Consider the following 15,773-nt stretch of genomic DNA (forward strand, 5'->3'; position numbering starts at 1 on the left):
TTCCCAGCCATAAACTTAGTAGAAAGAGAGAAAAGGGCGTTCTCGCAAAGCGTTTATTTATTTATTTTTGTTTTATTTATTTTTTATTTTGTTTGCAAAGTGTTTATTTTTAAAACAAAGGGGTGGGATGGGCGGCCTCTGTCCGCTTCAGGATAATTCCGTAAGTAAAGTAATTAGGGCAAAAGCGGTGCCGTCGCCTCTGGTCAAAATTTCTGGACCAGAAAGCGCCTCACTTTTTCACCCAGGAAAGGGCCGTGTCTCCAAACCCTAACCCCGGCATCACTCGACACAGTATTCCGCCAGGCTCCCGGCGGGGCGGTCGTAGTTACATCCTAACCTCCGTGCAGCCAATAAGAAGCTGAAAAGCCCCGCCGGTCCCGGATTCTGACCAATCAGCGTCCGGAACTTTACCTTGTTGCCCAGCGTCTCGGTTGTCCGAGCAGGGACGCGAGCCCTTTTGAGTTGCCAGTAAGGGGCATGGCTGCGGCCCTTGGAGGAGGGGACGTGAAGTGAGGAGGGGGCAGGGAAGGGGGGTGGTGAGGACGCGGGCGAGGAAGAGAGGCCTCGGGGCCCCGGTAAGTACGATAAGGCCCGTTGCCTGAAAGTGGGGAGCAAGGGGGCGTGAGGTTTGGCCTTCCGCCTCCTCTGGATCCTTGGCCAGCGCGTGGGGAGTCTGGGGTCTGCACCCAGGGAATAGCCTCAGGGGATCCCTTCAGAGGGGGAGTCAGGAGAGACTGGCTCTTGCCTCCGGCTCTGGCCTCTTTTCTTCTCCCAGGTCCCCAGACTCCGGCCCTCGCCCCTTGCTTAGTCCCTTGGGGAACACTCGTCAGAAACCAAAGCCTCCCGCCAACAAAGACTCCCTGCCCCCGGGCCCAGGGCTGTGGTGGCAGGGCTCTGGCGCGGAGGGTTTCCAGCGCGGAGCTCATGTGTATTTATAGGTGTCTGGGAGTCCCCGGCCCCCGCCCAAATTCAGACCGTTGTCGCTCCTTCGTGCGCTTTCGGCAGCTGCCCGACAGGGCAGGCATTCGGCCCGGTGCTGGGCGTCCCAGTGCCCACACGGAGCTGGCAGGGGCGCCTCTCTCAGCCCTGACGCGACGCTGCAGTTTGGAGGCTCCCCCACCCCGCCACCATCTTTCCAGAATCTCCGTGATTCCTCAGAAGCAACTTAAGGAACATGAGACTTCCCATCCTATAACCTGATTTCTGTGCTGTGCCCTCACTCCTCTGTGGTCCAGTTCTCAGCCCCGGCGCGATGCGAGGGAAGCCCTGCCCTTTCCTTGGCATGTAACCGTGGGCAGCACTTCGGCGCATTAATTAATTTGGTCACGTGCTGCTACATCCCACCCTCTCTTCCCAGTTGTTCTGTGGCTCTTGGGAAAAGGGAAAGCGCTGTATACTGAATCTGTTTTCCTCTGATAGGTGAATTAGTGCATTGGAAGAGATGATAGTTTTCTCACGCTTTATCCAAGACACTTAGTTTTAGTGACATAGCTGTTATTTCCTGGGTTCTCATAGAAGATGGAAATAGGGACTGAGGGTGGGTGGGTGCGGGGGGAGGGGTCTTAGCATTTTCATTTTACACATGTGGAGCCTAACAGTTTGAAGAGGCACGCGGCCAGGGTCACCCGGGAATAGAGCCAGGACTGGAATCCTAAAGTCCAGATTCTCAAGTTCTTTATCTACAAGAGCCAGTTGTCTTGTGGGTCTGATCTGGGGGACTCAAGTTAACTTCTCAGGACCTCTTGTAGAATGGTTGTGAGCATTGCATGAGATAGTATATTTAGGATGGCTGGAATGGTATCTAGCACTTATTAGGTTCTCAATACATTTTGCATTCATTAATTTTAAGTAACCACTGACTGATTTCTTGTGTTGATAATTATAGTCTCTGTATTTTTGGGGGTATAAGTTATTACAAAGATCCTTAATTCAGAGGGTAGGGGTCAGGAGCATGGTATGCCTCTTTCTCTGTTTTTAGGAATTGTTGGGAGGCAGGAAAAAAGATTGAGAACTCCTGAAGAAAGAAAAGATACCACTTCTTTATGGCCACTTTGGCAAAAGAAAAGCCAATGTTAGTAGGTTAATATCCTATGGAAGTAATTTTTTTTTTTTTTTAATAATACAGCAGGTAAGGTTTATTATCTAAAGAGTCAAATTAAAGTGATCCATGGAATAACAAGGTTTAAAAACCACTGGAAAAACCAGAACACATCAGAAAATAGACCATCATTAACCCTGAAATGGGAGAGCGTGTTCTTAAGTCAAGTCCACAAATTTCTGCAACCCTAGCTGCTGTCTTGGCTTTAACTTCCTGGTCCACTGATTCTTTTTGTCAGGGAAACTGGGGGATATTAAAGAGTAGTTCATGGACCGGGGAGGTGAAGTACAAATCATTCTCTTGAGAATCAATGCCCAAATAATTGAAATGACTGTCCTTCAGCCCTCACCACCACCCACTCTATCCCACCCTGTGCTGGTGGTGAAACAGCTTCAGAAGATAAGACTGGGAGAGGCAGGCCTGGGCAGTAAAAAGGAATAAAATAGAAAGCACTGTGCATTTCTATTTTGAGAAGTTGCTGGGAAGAGCCAGTTCCAAATGTAGAGAATCAGCCTTTTAGAAAGTTTAACTCCTGTAGAACTAACGAGAAATGAAGGTCACAATCCATTGGTTCGTCTGCTCTGCTCGTTCTCTAGCACTGGGCTTGGGAAAGTTTCTATGGGGAGAGGGAAGAACATGCATATAAATTTTACCTACACCGAAGGGTTTATTTAACCTAACCTGATGGAGTTAAGTATGAACTTTTACAATAGCAACCCAAGCTAGAAAGACACAAAGCCTCTAAGTCCATGCCCAAGGTGCAAGTGATTTCTGGGTAGTAGTTGCCATGTCTCCACTGGTGTGTGTGTGTGTAAATATATATATATATATTTTTTTAAATTTTTATCTATCATGTTCAGCTTTTTTTCTAACTTTTGTTATTAATTAAAAAAAATGAACAAACAAAAAATTTAGATATCATTCCATTCTACATATACAATCAGTAATTCTTAATATCATCACATAGTTGCATATTCATCATTTCTTAGTACATTTGCATTGATTTAGAAAAAGAAATAAAAAGACAACAGAAAAAGAAATAAAATGATAAGAAAAAAAAGACTATACATACCGTACCCCTTACCCCTTGCTTTCATTTACCACTAGCATTTCAAACTGAATTTATTTTAACATTTGTTCCCCCTATTATTTATTTTTATTCCATATGTTCTACTCTTCTGTTGATATAGTAGCTAAAAGGAGCATCAGACATAAGGTTTTCACATTCACAGTCTCATTGTGAAAGCTATATCATTGTTCAATCATCATCAAGAAACATGGCTACTGGAACACAGCACTACATTTTCAGGCAATTCCCTCCAGCCTCTCCGCTACATCTTGAACAACAAGGTGATATCTACTTAATGCATAAGAATAACCTCCAGAATAACCTCTGGAGTCTGTTTGGAATCTCTCAGCCATTGACACTTTGTCTCATTTTACTCTTCCCCCTTTTGGTCCAGAAGTTTCTCTCAATCCCTTGATGTTAATTCTCAGCTCATTCCAGGGTGTAAATATTTTTTATCTTGTGGTTGTGTCAGTGTTGTTTTCATGCCAGTGTCCTTCTTTACTTAAAAGATAGGCTCCTTTAAAATATATATATATATATTTTTAAACCCTGTTTTCCCAGAAAGCCTGGATTTGTTTATGCAGCACAGGTGAACTAAGCGGTAGGCTAGGGCTGACATAGGAATGTTTTTCTTCCAAATGGACTCGCCAGCCAGAATGTGTGGTTTGGCGATCAGGGATTTGTAGAATGATAACCTCTGCCTGTGGGGCTGCTGAGATAATAGCGAACAGGGTCTGTCATCTGGCATGGTGAGTAGGATTAGGGCCAGAGTTAGACCTCGCTGGGGATACCCGCATAATGCTGGGCAAATCTAACACTGACGATTTGGGTTTTGCTAGTACCAAAGGCCACAAGGGAAGGTGATATGGTACCCAAGTGAAGTAGATCCTGTAGGGGCTTACAGGCACATCAGGGAAACCAAGAGTCTGTAATTATATGAATCCAGTTATCTTAATTCCAGGGTCCTCTTGAAAAAAACTTATAATTTGTCTTCCGTATTGGGGGGGTGAAAGGAAAAGTATTGGAAAGCCTTTGGAAAAAGTAGACTGTACAGAGACTCAAAGTTGTACTCAGGGAGCATAAATATTCATAAAGTTGACATGCAACCTAGGGTGGTATATTGCAGAATAACAAGGCAAAGTCTATGACAAAATCAGATTCAGAAGTTTGCTGATTTTTTTTCCGAATACATTTGATACATTTATATGTTTTGTGTGTTAGCTTGCAAGCTGCCAAAATGCGATATACAGGAACTGGAACAGCTTTTAAAAAGGGAATTTGAAAGTTATAAGTTTATAGTTCTAAGCCTATAAAAATCTCCACACTATGACATCCAGCAAAAAAAATACCTTAATTCAAGGAAGGCTGATGGGTCAGGAACACCTTTGTCAGCTGGGTAGTCATATGGTTGGCATCTGCTGGTCTCTTGTTCCTGGGCTCCATTGCTTTCAGCCTCTGTTCCTGTGGGGGTGCCTCACCTTGCTTCTCTGGGGCTGCCTTTCATTTCTTGGCTTCCCTTGGCTTTCTCCAAGTTCTGGCTTGCTTAACATCTCATGGTATGTCTGCTGGGCTCAAATCATCTCCAAACATCTGTGTCCCTGTTCTCTGAAGCAACTGTTCTCCAAGCATCTACCTCTGCTCTCTCTGTCAGCTCTGAGGCTTCTATCGTTTCTCTGGTTTCTCCAAAATGTTTCCTCTTCTGAAGGATTCCAGTAAACTAATCAAGACTTATCTGAAATGGGTGGAGTCTCATCTCCACCTAATCAAAAGATCACACCCACAATTGTGCATGCCACAACTTGCTGGAGATAGTCTAATAAGAAGTTCCACACTGCAATATTGAATCAGGATTAAGATAAAAGGCTGCCCCCAAAAGACTGGATTAGGCTTAAAACATGGCTTTTCTGGGGAACATAATATTTTCAAACCAGCACAGTTGGAAAATCACAGGGCAAAAAATCAAAACATACAAAAGTTCCCAGCCACTCACCCTTCTTTTTTTTTTTTTTAAATATTTTTACTGACAAATCTTCACAAACATACAGTCCATACATGGTATACAATCAATGACTCACAATATCATGACATAGTTGTGTAGTCTTCACCATAACCATTTTTTTATGAAACATAACCACACACAAACACAAATATTCTTACCATATGATCATTCCATTCTTGTTATATAATCAGTTACTCACAAAATCATCACATAGTTATATATTCATCATCATGATCATATCTCAGAACATTTACATCAATTCAGAAAAAGAAATAAAAAGAAAACAGAAAAAAACTCATACATACCATACCCCTTACCTCTCCTTTTTATTGATCACTAGCATTTCAATCTACTAAATTTATTTTAACATTTGTTCCCCCATTATTTATTTATTTATTATTTTTTAAATTAATTAACGGAAAAAAAGAAATTAACCCAACATTTAGAAATCATACCATTCTACATATGCAATCAGTAATTCTTAACATCATCACATAGATGCATGATCATCGTTTCTTAGTACATTTGCATCGGTTTAGAAGAACTAGCAACACAACAGAAAAAGATATAGAATGTTAATATAGAGAAAGGAATAAAAGTAATAATAATAGTAAAACAAAAACAAAAACAAAAACAAAAAACCCTATAGCTCAGATGCAGCTTCATTCAGTGTTTTAACATGATTACTTTACAATTAGGTATTATTGTGCTGTCCATTTTTGAGTTTTTGTATCTAGTCCTGTTGCACAGTCTGTATCCCTTCAGCTCCAATTACCCATAATCTTACCCTGTTTCTAACTCCTGTTGGTCTCTGTTGCCAATGACATATTCCAAGTTTATTCTCGAATGTCCGTTCACATCAGTGGGACCATACAGTATTTGTCCTTTAGTTTTTGGCTAGACTCACTCAGCATAATGTTCTCTAGGTCCATCCATGTTATTACATGCTTCATAAGTTTATTCTGTCTTAAAGCTGCATAATATTCCATCGTATGTATATACCACAGTTTGTTTAGCCACTCGTCTGTTGATGGACATTTTGGCTGCTTCCATCTCTTTGCAATTGTAAATAATGCTGCTATAAACATTGGTGTGCAAATGTCCGTTTGTGTCTTTGCCCTTAAGTCCTTTGAGTAGATACCCAGCAATGGTATTGCTGGGTCGTATGGCAGTTCTATATTCAGCTTTTTGAGGAACCGCCAAACTGCCTTCCACAGTGGTTGCACCATTTGACATTCCCACCAACAGTGGATAAGTGTGCCTCTTTCTCCGCATCCTCTCCAGCACTTGTCGTTTTCTGTTTTGTTGATAATGGCCATTCTGGTGGGTGTGAGATGATATCTCATTGTGGTTTTGATTTGCATTTCTCTAATGGCCAGGGACATTGAGCATCTCTTCATGTGTCTTTTGGCCATTTGTATTTCCTCTTCTGGTAGGTGTCTGTTCAAGTCTTTTTCCCATTTTGTAATTGGGTTGGCTGTCTTTTTGTTGTTGAGTTGGACAATCTCTTTATAAATTCTGGATACTAGACCTTTATCTGATATGTCATTTCTAAATATTGTCTCCCATTGTGTAGGCTGTCTTTCTACTTTCTTGATGAAGTTCTTTGATGCACAAAAGTGTTTAATTTTGAGGAGCTCCCATTTATTTATTTCCTTTTTCAGTGCTCTTGCTTTAGGTTTAAGGTCCATAAAACCGCCTCCAATTGTAAGTTTCATAAGATATCTCCCTACATTTTCCTCTAACTGTTTTATGGTCTTAGACCTAATGTTTAGATCTTTGATCCATTTTGAGTTAACTTTTGTATAGGGTGTGAGATACGGGTCTTCTTTCATTCTTTTGCATGTGGATATCCAGTTCTCTAGGCACCATTTATTGAAGAGACTGTTTTGTCCCAGGTGAGTCGGCTTGACTGCCTTATCAAAGATCAAATGTCCATAGATGAAAGGGTCTATATCTGAGCACTCTATTTGATTCCATTGGTTGATATATCTATCTTTATGCCAATACCATGCTGTTTTGACCACTGTGGCTTCATAATATGCCTTAAAGTCCGGCAGCGCGAGACCTCCAGCTTCGTTTTTTTTCCTCAAGATGTTTTTAGCAATTCGGGGCACCCTGCCCCTCCAGATAAATTTGCTTATTGGTTTTTCTATTTCTGAAAAATAAGTTGTTGGGATTTTGATTGGTATTGCATTGAATCTGTAGATCAATTTAGGTAGGATTGACATCTTAACTATATTTAGTCTTCCAGTCCATGAACACGGTATGCCCTTCCATCTATTTAGGTCTTCTGTGATTTCTTTTAACAGTTTTTTGTAGTTTTCTTTATATAGGTTTTTTGTCTCTTTAGTTAAATTTATTCCTAGGTATTTTATTCTTTTAGTTGCAGTTGTAAATGGGAATCGTTTCTTGATTTCCCCCTCAGCTTGTTCATTACTAGTGTATAGAAATGCTACAGATTTTTGAATGTTGATCTTGTAACCTGCTACTTTGCTGTACTCATTTATTAGCTCTAGTAGTTTTGTTGTGGATTTTTCCGGGTTTTTGACGTATAGTATCATATTGTCTGCAAACAGTGATAGTTTTACTTCTTCCTTTCCAATTTTGATGCCTTGTATTTCTTTTTCTTGTCTAATTGCTCTGGCTAGAACCTCCAACACAATGTTGAATAATAGTGGTGATAGTGGACATCCTTGTCTTGTTCCTGATCTTAGGGGGAAAGTTTTCAATTTTTCCCCATTGAGGATGATATTAGCTGTGGGTTTTTCATATATTCCCTCTATCATTTTAAGGAAGTTCCCTTGTATTCCTATCTTTTGAAGTGTTTTCAACAGGAAAGGATGTTGAATCTTGTCAAATGCCTTCTCTGCATCAATTGAGATGATCATGTGATTTTTCTGCTTTGATTTGTTGATATGGTGTATTACATTAATTGATTTTCTTATGTTGAACCATCCTTGCATACCTGGGATGAATCCTACTTGGTCATGATGTATAATTCTTTTAATGTGTTGTTGGATACGATTTGCTAGAATTTTATTGAGGATTTTTGCGTCTATATTCATTAGAGAGATTGGTCTGTAGTTTTCTTTTTTTGTAATATCTTTGCCTGGTTTTGGTATGAGGGTGATGTTGGCTTCATAGAATGAATTAGGTAGTTTTCCCTCCACTTCGATTTTTTTGAAGAGTTTGAGGAGAGTTAGTACTAATTCTTTCTGGAATGTTTGATAGAATTCACATGTGAAGCCGTCTGGTCCTGGACTTTTCTTTTTAGGAAGCTTTTGAATGACTAATTCAGTTTCTTTACTTGTGATTGGTTTGTTGAGGTCATCTATTTCTTCTTGAGTCAAAATTGGTTGTTCATGTCTTTCCAGGAACCCGTCCATTTCATCTAAATTGTTGTATTTATTAGCGTAAAGTTGTTCATAGTATCCTGTTATTACCTCCTTTATTTCTGTGAGGTCAGTAATTATGTCTCCTCTTCCATTTCTGATCTTATTTATTTGCATCCTCTCTCTTCTTCTTTTTGTCAATCTTGCTAAGGGCCCATCAATCTTACTGATTTTCTCATAGAACCAACTTCTGGTGTTATTGATTTTCTCTATTGTTTTCATGTTTTCAATTTCATTTATTTCTGCTCTGATCTTTGTTATTTCTTTCCTTTTGCTTGCTTTGGGATTAGTTTGCTGTTCTTTCTCCAGTTCTTCCAAGTGGACAGTTAATTCCTGCATTTTTGCCTTTTCTTCTTTTCTGATATAGGCATTTAGGGCAATAAATTTCCCTCTTAGCACTGCCTTTGCTGCGTCCCATAAGTTTTGATATGTTGTGCTTTCATTTTCATTCGCCTCGAGGTATTTACTAATTTCTCTTGCAATTTCTTCTTTGACCCACTCGTTGTTTAAGAGTGTGTTGTTGAGCCTCCATATATTTGTGAATTTTCTGGCACTCCATCTATTATTGATTTCCAACTTCATTCTTTTATGATCCAAGAAAGTGTTGTGTATGATTTCAATCTTTTTAAGTTTGTTAAGACTTGCTTTGTGACCCAGCATATGGTCTATCTTTGAGAATGATCCATGAGCACTTGAGAAAAAGGTGTATCCTGCTGTTGTGGGATGGAATGTCCTATAAATGTCTGTTAAGTCTAGCTCATTTATAGTAATATTCAGATTCTCTATTTCTTTATTGATCCTCTGTCTAGATGTTCTGTCCATTGATGAGAGTGGTGAATTGAAGTCTCCAACTATTATGGTATCTGTGTCTATTTCCCTTTTCAGTGTTTGCAGTGTATTCCTCACGTATTTTGGGGCATTCTGGTTCGGTGTGTAAATATTTATGATTGTTATGTCTTCTTGTTTAATTGTTCCTTTTATTAGTATATAGTGTCCTTCTTTGTCTCTTTTAACTGTTTTACATTTGAAGTCTAATTTGTTGGATATTAGTATAGCCACTCCTGCTCTTTTCTGGTTGTTATTTGCATGAAATATCTTTTCCCAACCTTTCACTTTCAACCTATGTTTATCTTTGGGTCTAAGATGTGTTTCCTGTAGACAGCATATAGAAGGATCCTGTTTTTTGATCCATTCTGCCAGTCTATGTCTTTTGATTGGGGAATTCAGTCCATTAACATTTAGTGTTATTACTGTTTGGATAATATTTTCCTCTACCATTTTGCCTTTTGTATTATACATATCATATCTGACTTTCCTTCTTTCTACACTCTTCTCCATACCTCTCTCTTCTGTCTTTTCGTATCTGTCTCTAGTGCTCCCTTTAGTATTTCTTGCAGAGCTGGTCTCTTGGTCACAAATTCTCTCAGTGACTTTTTGTCTGAGAATGTTTTAATTTCTCCCTCATTTTTGAAGGATAATTTTGCTGGATATAGGAGTCTTGGTTGGCAGTTTTTCTCTTTTAGTAATTTAAATATATCATCCCACTGTCTTCTGGCTTCCATGGTTTCTGCTGAGAAATCTACACATAGTCTTATTGGGTTTCCCTTGTATGTGATGGATTGTTTTCTCTTGCTGCTTTCAAGATCCTCTCTTTCTCTTTGACCTCTGACATTCTAACTAGTAAGTGTCTTGGAGAACGCCTATTTGGGTCTAATCTCTTTGGGGTGCGCTGCACTTCTTGGATCTGTAATTTTAGGTCTTTCATAAGAGTTGGGAAATTTTCAGTGATAATTTCTTCCATTAGTTTTTCTCCTCCTTTTCCCTTCTCTTCTCCTTCTGGGACACCCACAACACGTATATTTGTGTGCTTCATATTGTCATTCAGTTCCCTGATACCCTGTCCAAATTTTTCCATTCTTTTCCCTGTTTCTGTTTCTTTTTGGAATTCAGATGTTCCATCCTCCAAATCACTAATTCTATCTTCTGTCTCTTTAAATCTATCATTGTAGGTATCCATTGTTTTTTCCATCTTTTCTACTTTATCCTTCACTTCCATAAGCTTTGTGATTTGTTTTTTCAGTTTTTCTATTTCTTCTTTTTGTTCAGCCCATGTCTTCTTCATGTCCTCCCTCAATTTATCGATTTGGTTTTTGAAGAGGTTTTCCATTTCTGTTCGTATATTCAGCATTAGTTGTCTCAGCTCCTGTATCTCATTTGAACTATTGGTTTGTTCCTTTGACTGGGCCATATTTTCAATTTTCTGAGCATGATCCGTCACTCACCCTTCTTAAAGGCAATTGTCAGATTTTTATGTATCTTTCTAGAGGGTGTTTTTGTTTGCTTGTTTTGTTTTTGCATATACATATAATATACTTTTCCCTCTTTATTTTCTTTTAAAGGATGATTTACTGCACACTGAATGCCTTTGTTACCTTGTGTTTGTTTTGTTTTTCTTAATGGAGTATTAAGTTTGCAGAAAAATCAGGAAGAAAATACAGAGTTCTCAAATAACCCTACTCCCTCCCCCCAGTTTTCCTTATTATTAACAATTTGTATTAGAATGATACCTTTGTCACAATTAATAAAACAGTATTTTTATAACTATTCTGTTAATGGTAGTCCGTAGTAGATGTTTGAGTTCAGTTTTTCTATTGTACAACTTTGTTGTTGTTATTTTCACTTTATATATATGTGTGTATATATATATATATGTGTGTGTGTATATATATATATACTTTTTTTTTTTCATGGGGAGGCACTGGAAATCGAACCAGGTCTCCAGGATGGCAGGTGAAAACTCTGCCACTGCACCACCATCACCTGCCCTGGTGATATATTTTTAACCTGGAATTTCCTATTTTGTCAACTTTTTTTTTTACATGCTGTGTGGTGGGGTCACATTTAATTTTTTTTCCATGTGAGTATTCTGTTATTGCACCACCATTTGTTGAATTTTGTTTGTTTTACTTGTTTGTTTGCTTTTTTGGGACCTGCATGGACCGATAATTGAACCCAGGTCTCCCACATGGCAGGTGAGAATTCTACCACTGAACTACCCTTGCACCCCCTTATCATCTACTTTTAATTATATGATTGAGTGGTGTTACCACATTCACAATATGCCACCATTGCAAATTTTTCCATCACCCCAAAGAGAAATTGTGTTCAAATTAAGCATTAACTCCCATTCCACAACACAATCTGATCCCTGATAACCTGAATTCTAGTTTCTAATTTTATGAGCTTGCATAGTCTAATTATTTCATATCAGTGAAATCGTATGGTATCTGTCCTTTTGTGTCTACTGATGAAGACATCATCAACATGATGTCTTCAAGGTTCATCCATGTAGTCACATGCATGAGAACCTCACTTTTTTCATTAATTTAAAAAAATATATAACAACAAACAAACAAAACTATTCTTAACATAGGATCATTCTGTTCTACATATATAATCAGTAATTCACAAATTATTACATAGTTGCATATTCATCATCATGATAATTTCTTAGAACATTTGCATCAATTCAGAAAAAGAAATAAAGACAACGAAAAATTCATACATACCATACCCCTCACCCCTCCCTTTCAGTGATCACTAGCATTTCAATCTACTAAATTTATTTTAACATTTGTTCCCCTATTTATTTTTATTCTGTATGTTTCACTCATCTGTTGATAAGGTAGATAAAGAGAGCATCAGACACAAGGTTTTCACAATCACATAGTCACACTGTGAAAGTTATATCATTGTACAATCATCTTCAAGAAACATGGCTACTGGAACACAGCTCTACATTTTCAGGCAGTTCCCTCCAGCCTCTCCATTACATCTTGACTAACAAGGTGATATCTACTTAATGCGTAAGAATAACCTCCAGGATAACCTCTCAACTCTAGAATCTCTCAGCCATTGACACTTCATTTTGTCTCATTTCATTCTTCCCCCTTTTGATCGAGAAGGTTTCCTCAATCCCTTGATGCTGAGTCTCAGCTCATTCTAGGATTTCTGTCCCATGTTGCCAGGAAGGTCCACACCCCTGGGAGTCATGTCCCACGTAGACAGAGGAAGGATGGTGAGTTTACTTGTTGTGTTGGCTGGAGAGAGATGCCACATCTGTGCAAGAAAAGAAGAACCTCACTTTTTTTACGGCCAAATAATGTTCCGCTGAATGTATATACCACATTTTGTTTATATATTCAGCTGTTATAAACTTGGGTCTACCTTTTGGCAGTTGTGAATAATGCCACTATGAACATCGGTGTTCAAATAATGTGTTTGAGTTCCTGCTTTCTTTCTTCTCGATATATGACTAGAAGTGGGATTGCCAGGTCATAGATAATTATTTATTTAACTTTTTGTGGAACTGCCAAACTGTTTTCCACAGCATCTTCACCATTTTACATTCCTAGCAATAATGTATAAGAGTTCCCCTCTCCATATACCCGATAACACTTGTTATTATCTTTCTTTCTTTCTTTTTTTTTTTTTCAAATAATAGGTATTTTTGTAGGTGGGAAAAGGTATCTTATTGTGGTTCGGATTTGCATTTTCCTAATGGCTAATGATGTTGGCATCTTTTCAGGTGCTTATTGGCCATTTCTATATTCTGGGAGAAGTGTCTATTGAAATCCTATGCCCATTTTTAATTGGGTTGTCTTTTTGTTGTGGAATTGTAGGCATTCTTTATATATTCTGGATATTAAACCCTTATTAGATATATGGTTTCCAAATATTTTCTCCCATTCTATAGGTTGTCTTTTTACTTTCTTGATAAAGTCCTTTGAGATACAAAAGTTTATAAAGTCCCATTTATCTATTTTTTATTTTGTTTCTCATGCTTTCTGTGTACAGTCTAAGAAACTGTGTGCAGTCTAACACAAGGTCCTGAAGATGTTTTCCCCTATGATTTCCTCTAGGAGCTTATAGTTTTAGTTCTTGTATTTAGGTTTTTTGATCCATTTAGAGTTAATTTTAGTATGTGATATAAGGTAGGGGTCCACTTTTTTTTTTTATAAAGCTATCCAGTTTTCTCAGCAACATTTGTTGAAAGGCTGTTCTTTCTCCCTTGAGTGGACCTAGAACCCTTGTTAAAAATCAGTTGACTGGACTGAGAATGTGCAAAGCGAGTACCATACCTCCTGTCCCAGAGCAAGTCATGCAATTGTGGACACCCTTAGCCTTGTGGGTTTCTGTATCCGCTTTAAAATAAGATAGGTGATCTCTCATATATATGATTAATGTTCCCCGCAGAGACATCTTCAAGTCTTAACCCCCATACTATGGGTATAAACTCATATGTAAATAGGGTTGTGGTAAATTGGATTATATGCCTCAGAAAAATATGTTCTTAAACCTAAGCCATTCCTGTGGGTGTGAGTTCACTGTAAATAGGACATTTTGACAAGGTTATTTTTAGGTAAGATGTGGACAGCTGAATCAGGATGGGTTTTACTCCTATTACTGGAGAAGGCCACAGAGAGAAAGACCCAAGGAGCCAGAAATCAACAGACCCCAGAAGAGAAAGGAGAAGATGCTGCCATGTGCTTTACCATGCGGTGGAAAAGCCAAGAAAGCTCAAAATTTGCAGGCCAGCCAGAAGATACTGACCCTAAGATGCGGGGAGAAGCAAGACTTCTAGCCTCAGAAACTATGAGCCAATAAGTTTCTATTAAGGCAATGCTATATGGTTTTTGTTTTAGCAGTCAGGAAACCAAAAGAGGGATCTTCAAATCCCAATCCCCAGTTCTGAGGGAGTAGTCTAATTTGTAAATAGATCTTCCAAGACCGTGTTTGAATGACACCAAATTGAACCAGGGTGGGCCTTACTCCATTGTGACTAGAATCCTTATAATTAAAAGAAATTCAGACATGAAAGAGTACGAGCCAGAGGAGATGACAGGAAAGGCAGACGTCAAGTGTCAGGAAGACATACTAGAATACTACAGATGACGGAGAAGGCTGACACTTTTATTTTGGACTTCTCGCTTTCAAACTATAAGCCATAAATTCTTGCTGTTTAAGCTAACTGGTTTGTGGCATTTGTTACAGCAGCTCTGGCAAATGAAAACAAATTCTTTAAATCCTTTATTAAAATTAACATAGATTTGACCTTTGGCTCTGGACAGGTTGGCAGCTTTAGCTACATGGCAAGAGCTAAAAGTGTGCTAATCTGAGTCACTGAAGCGCAACTCGATCCCTGAAAGCAAGAGAAGACATAAACTAATGTTTATTAACAAAACAAGGGTTTCCTGCAAACCAAAAATAATCACAAAATGATGACAGAGTATTTCATAAAGCTACTTCTGATGATTTTTCAAGTTATTAGAAGGACTATTTTCTATCAAGCTGGACTTCTCTGTTTCACTGGCTACTCAGCCTCTTCTGTTTCATGAAAAAAATGCTTTTGCCTGATTCCCAAGTCTAAAGTGGACTAAGGCAGTACTTCTGATGAACCTGGAGTACTTTCACATGCCCAAGTAATGATGTTGATTCATTCTCTCAGGAATAACATAGCCTCCTCACATCCCACCCTCAAAAAAAGAAAATGAGCACTCTGAAGTCATTTTGGGAGACTGTCAACTTCCCTGTGTTGCCAAGATTTCACAGAGAGGAGATCCTAAAATCATTGAATAACAAAGACCTTCCAGAAGCAGGTTAAACTTCTACTCTAAGCAGGTCATCAGCAGAATGACCTTAAACAGATAGCACTTGCCCACTGTCCTTGTATTTAAAAAAAAAAAAATCAGTTGGTCATATATATGAGGGTTTATTTCTAAACTCTCAGTTTGATTCCATTTGTCTATATGTTTGTCTCAGTGCCAGTACCACACTGTTTTGATTACTGTAGCTTTGTAATAAGTTTTAAAATTGGAACGTGTGAGTCCTCCGATTTTGTTCTTGTTTTTTAAGATGGTTTTGGCTTTTTGGGACCTCTTACCTTTCCATATGAATTTGATGATTGGCTTTTTCATTTCTGCAAAGAAGGCTGTTGGTATTTTGACTGGGGTTGCATTGCATCTGTAAATTACTTTGGGTAGAATTGGCATCTTAACAATATTTAGTCCCCCAACCCAGGAACATAGAATGCCCTTTCATTTATTTAGATCTCTGATTTCTTTTAGCAATTTTTGTAGTTTTCCATGTACCAATCCTTTATGTCCTTGGTTAAATTTATTCCTAGTTATTTGATTCTTTTTTCTGGTAATA

At 38.6% G+C, this 15,773-nt stretch overlaps 1 protein-coding gene across 10 annotated transcripts in view; it reads left to right on the forward strand.

Moving 5' to 3' along the window:
- Nucleotides 1–442: 442 nt before the first annotated feature.
- The window catches only part of TMEM94 (transmembrane protein 94), a 59,341-nt gene continuing 44,010 nt past the window's right edge, over nt 443–15,773 (forward strand). For 9 of the 10 annotated variants that reach the window (XM_077163783.1, XM_077163781.1, XM_077163784.1 and 6 more), the window contains exon 1: nt 443–575. The gene's annotated coding sequence lies outside the window, so the exon portion shown is untranslated. Of the gene's footprint in view, nt 576–1,608; nt 2,072–15,773 lie in introns of those variants that run through there. The other variant, XM_077163782.1, reaches the window with a different exon arrangement.

This window comes from Tamandua tetradactyla, chromosome 6 (genome assembly GCF_023851605.1).
Source record: "Tamandua tetradactyla isolate mTamTet1 chromosome 6, mTamTet1.pri, whole genome shotgun sequence".
Taxonomy (NCBI): domain Eukaryota; kingdom Metazoa; phylum Chordata; class Mammalia; order Pilosa; family Myrmecophagidae; genus Tamandua; species Tamandua tetradactyla.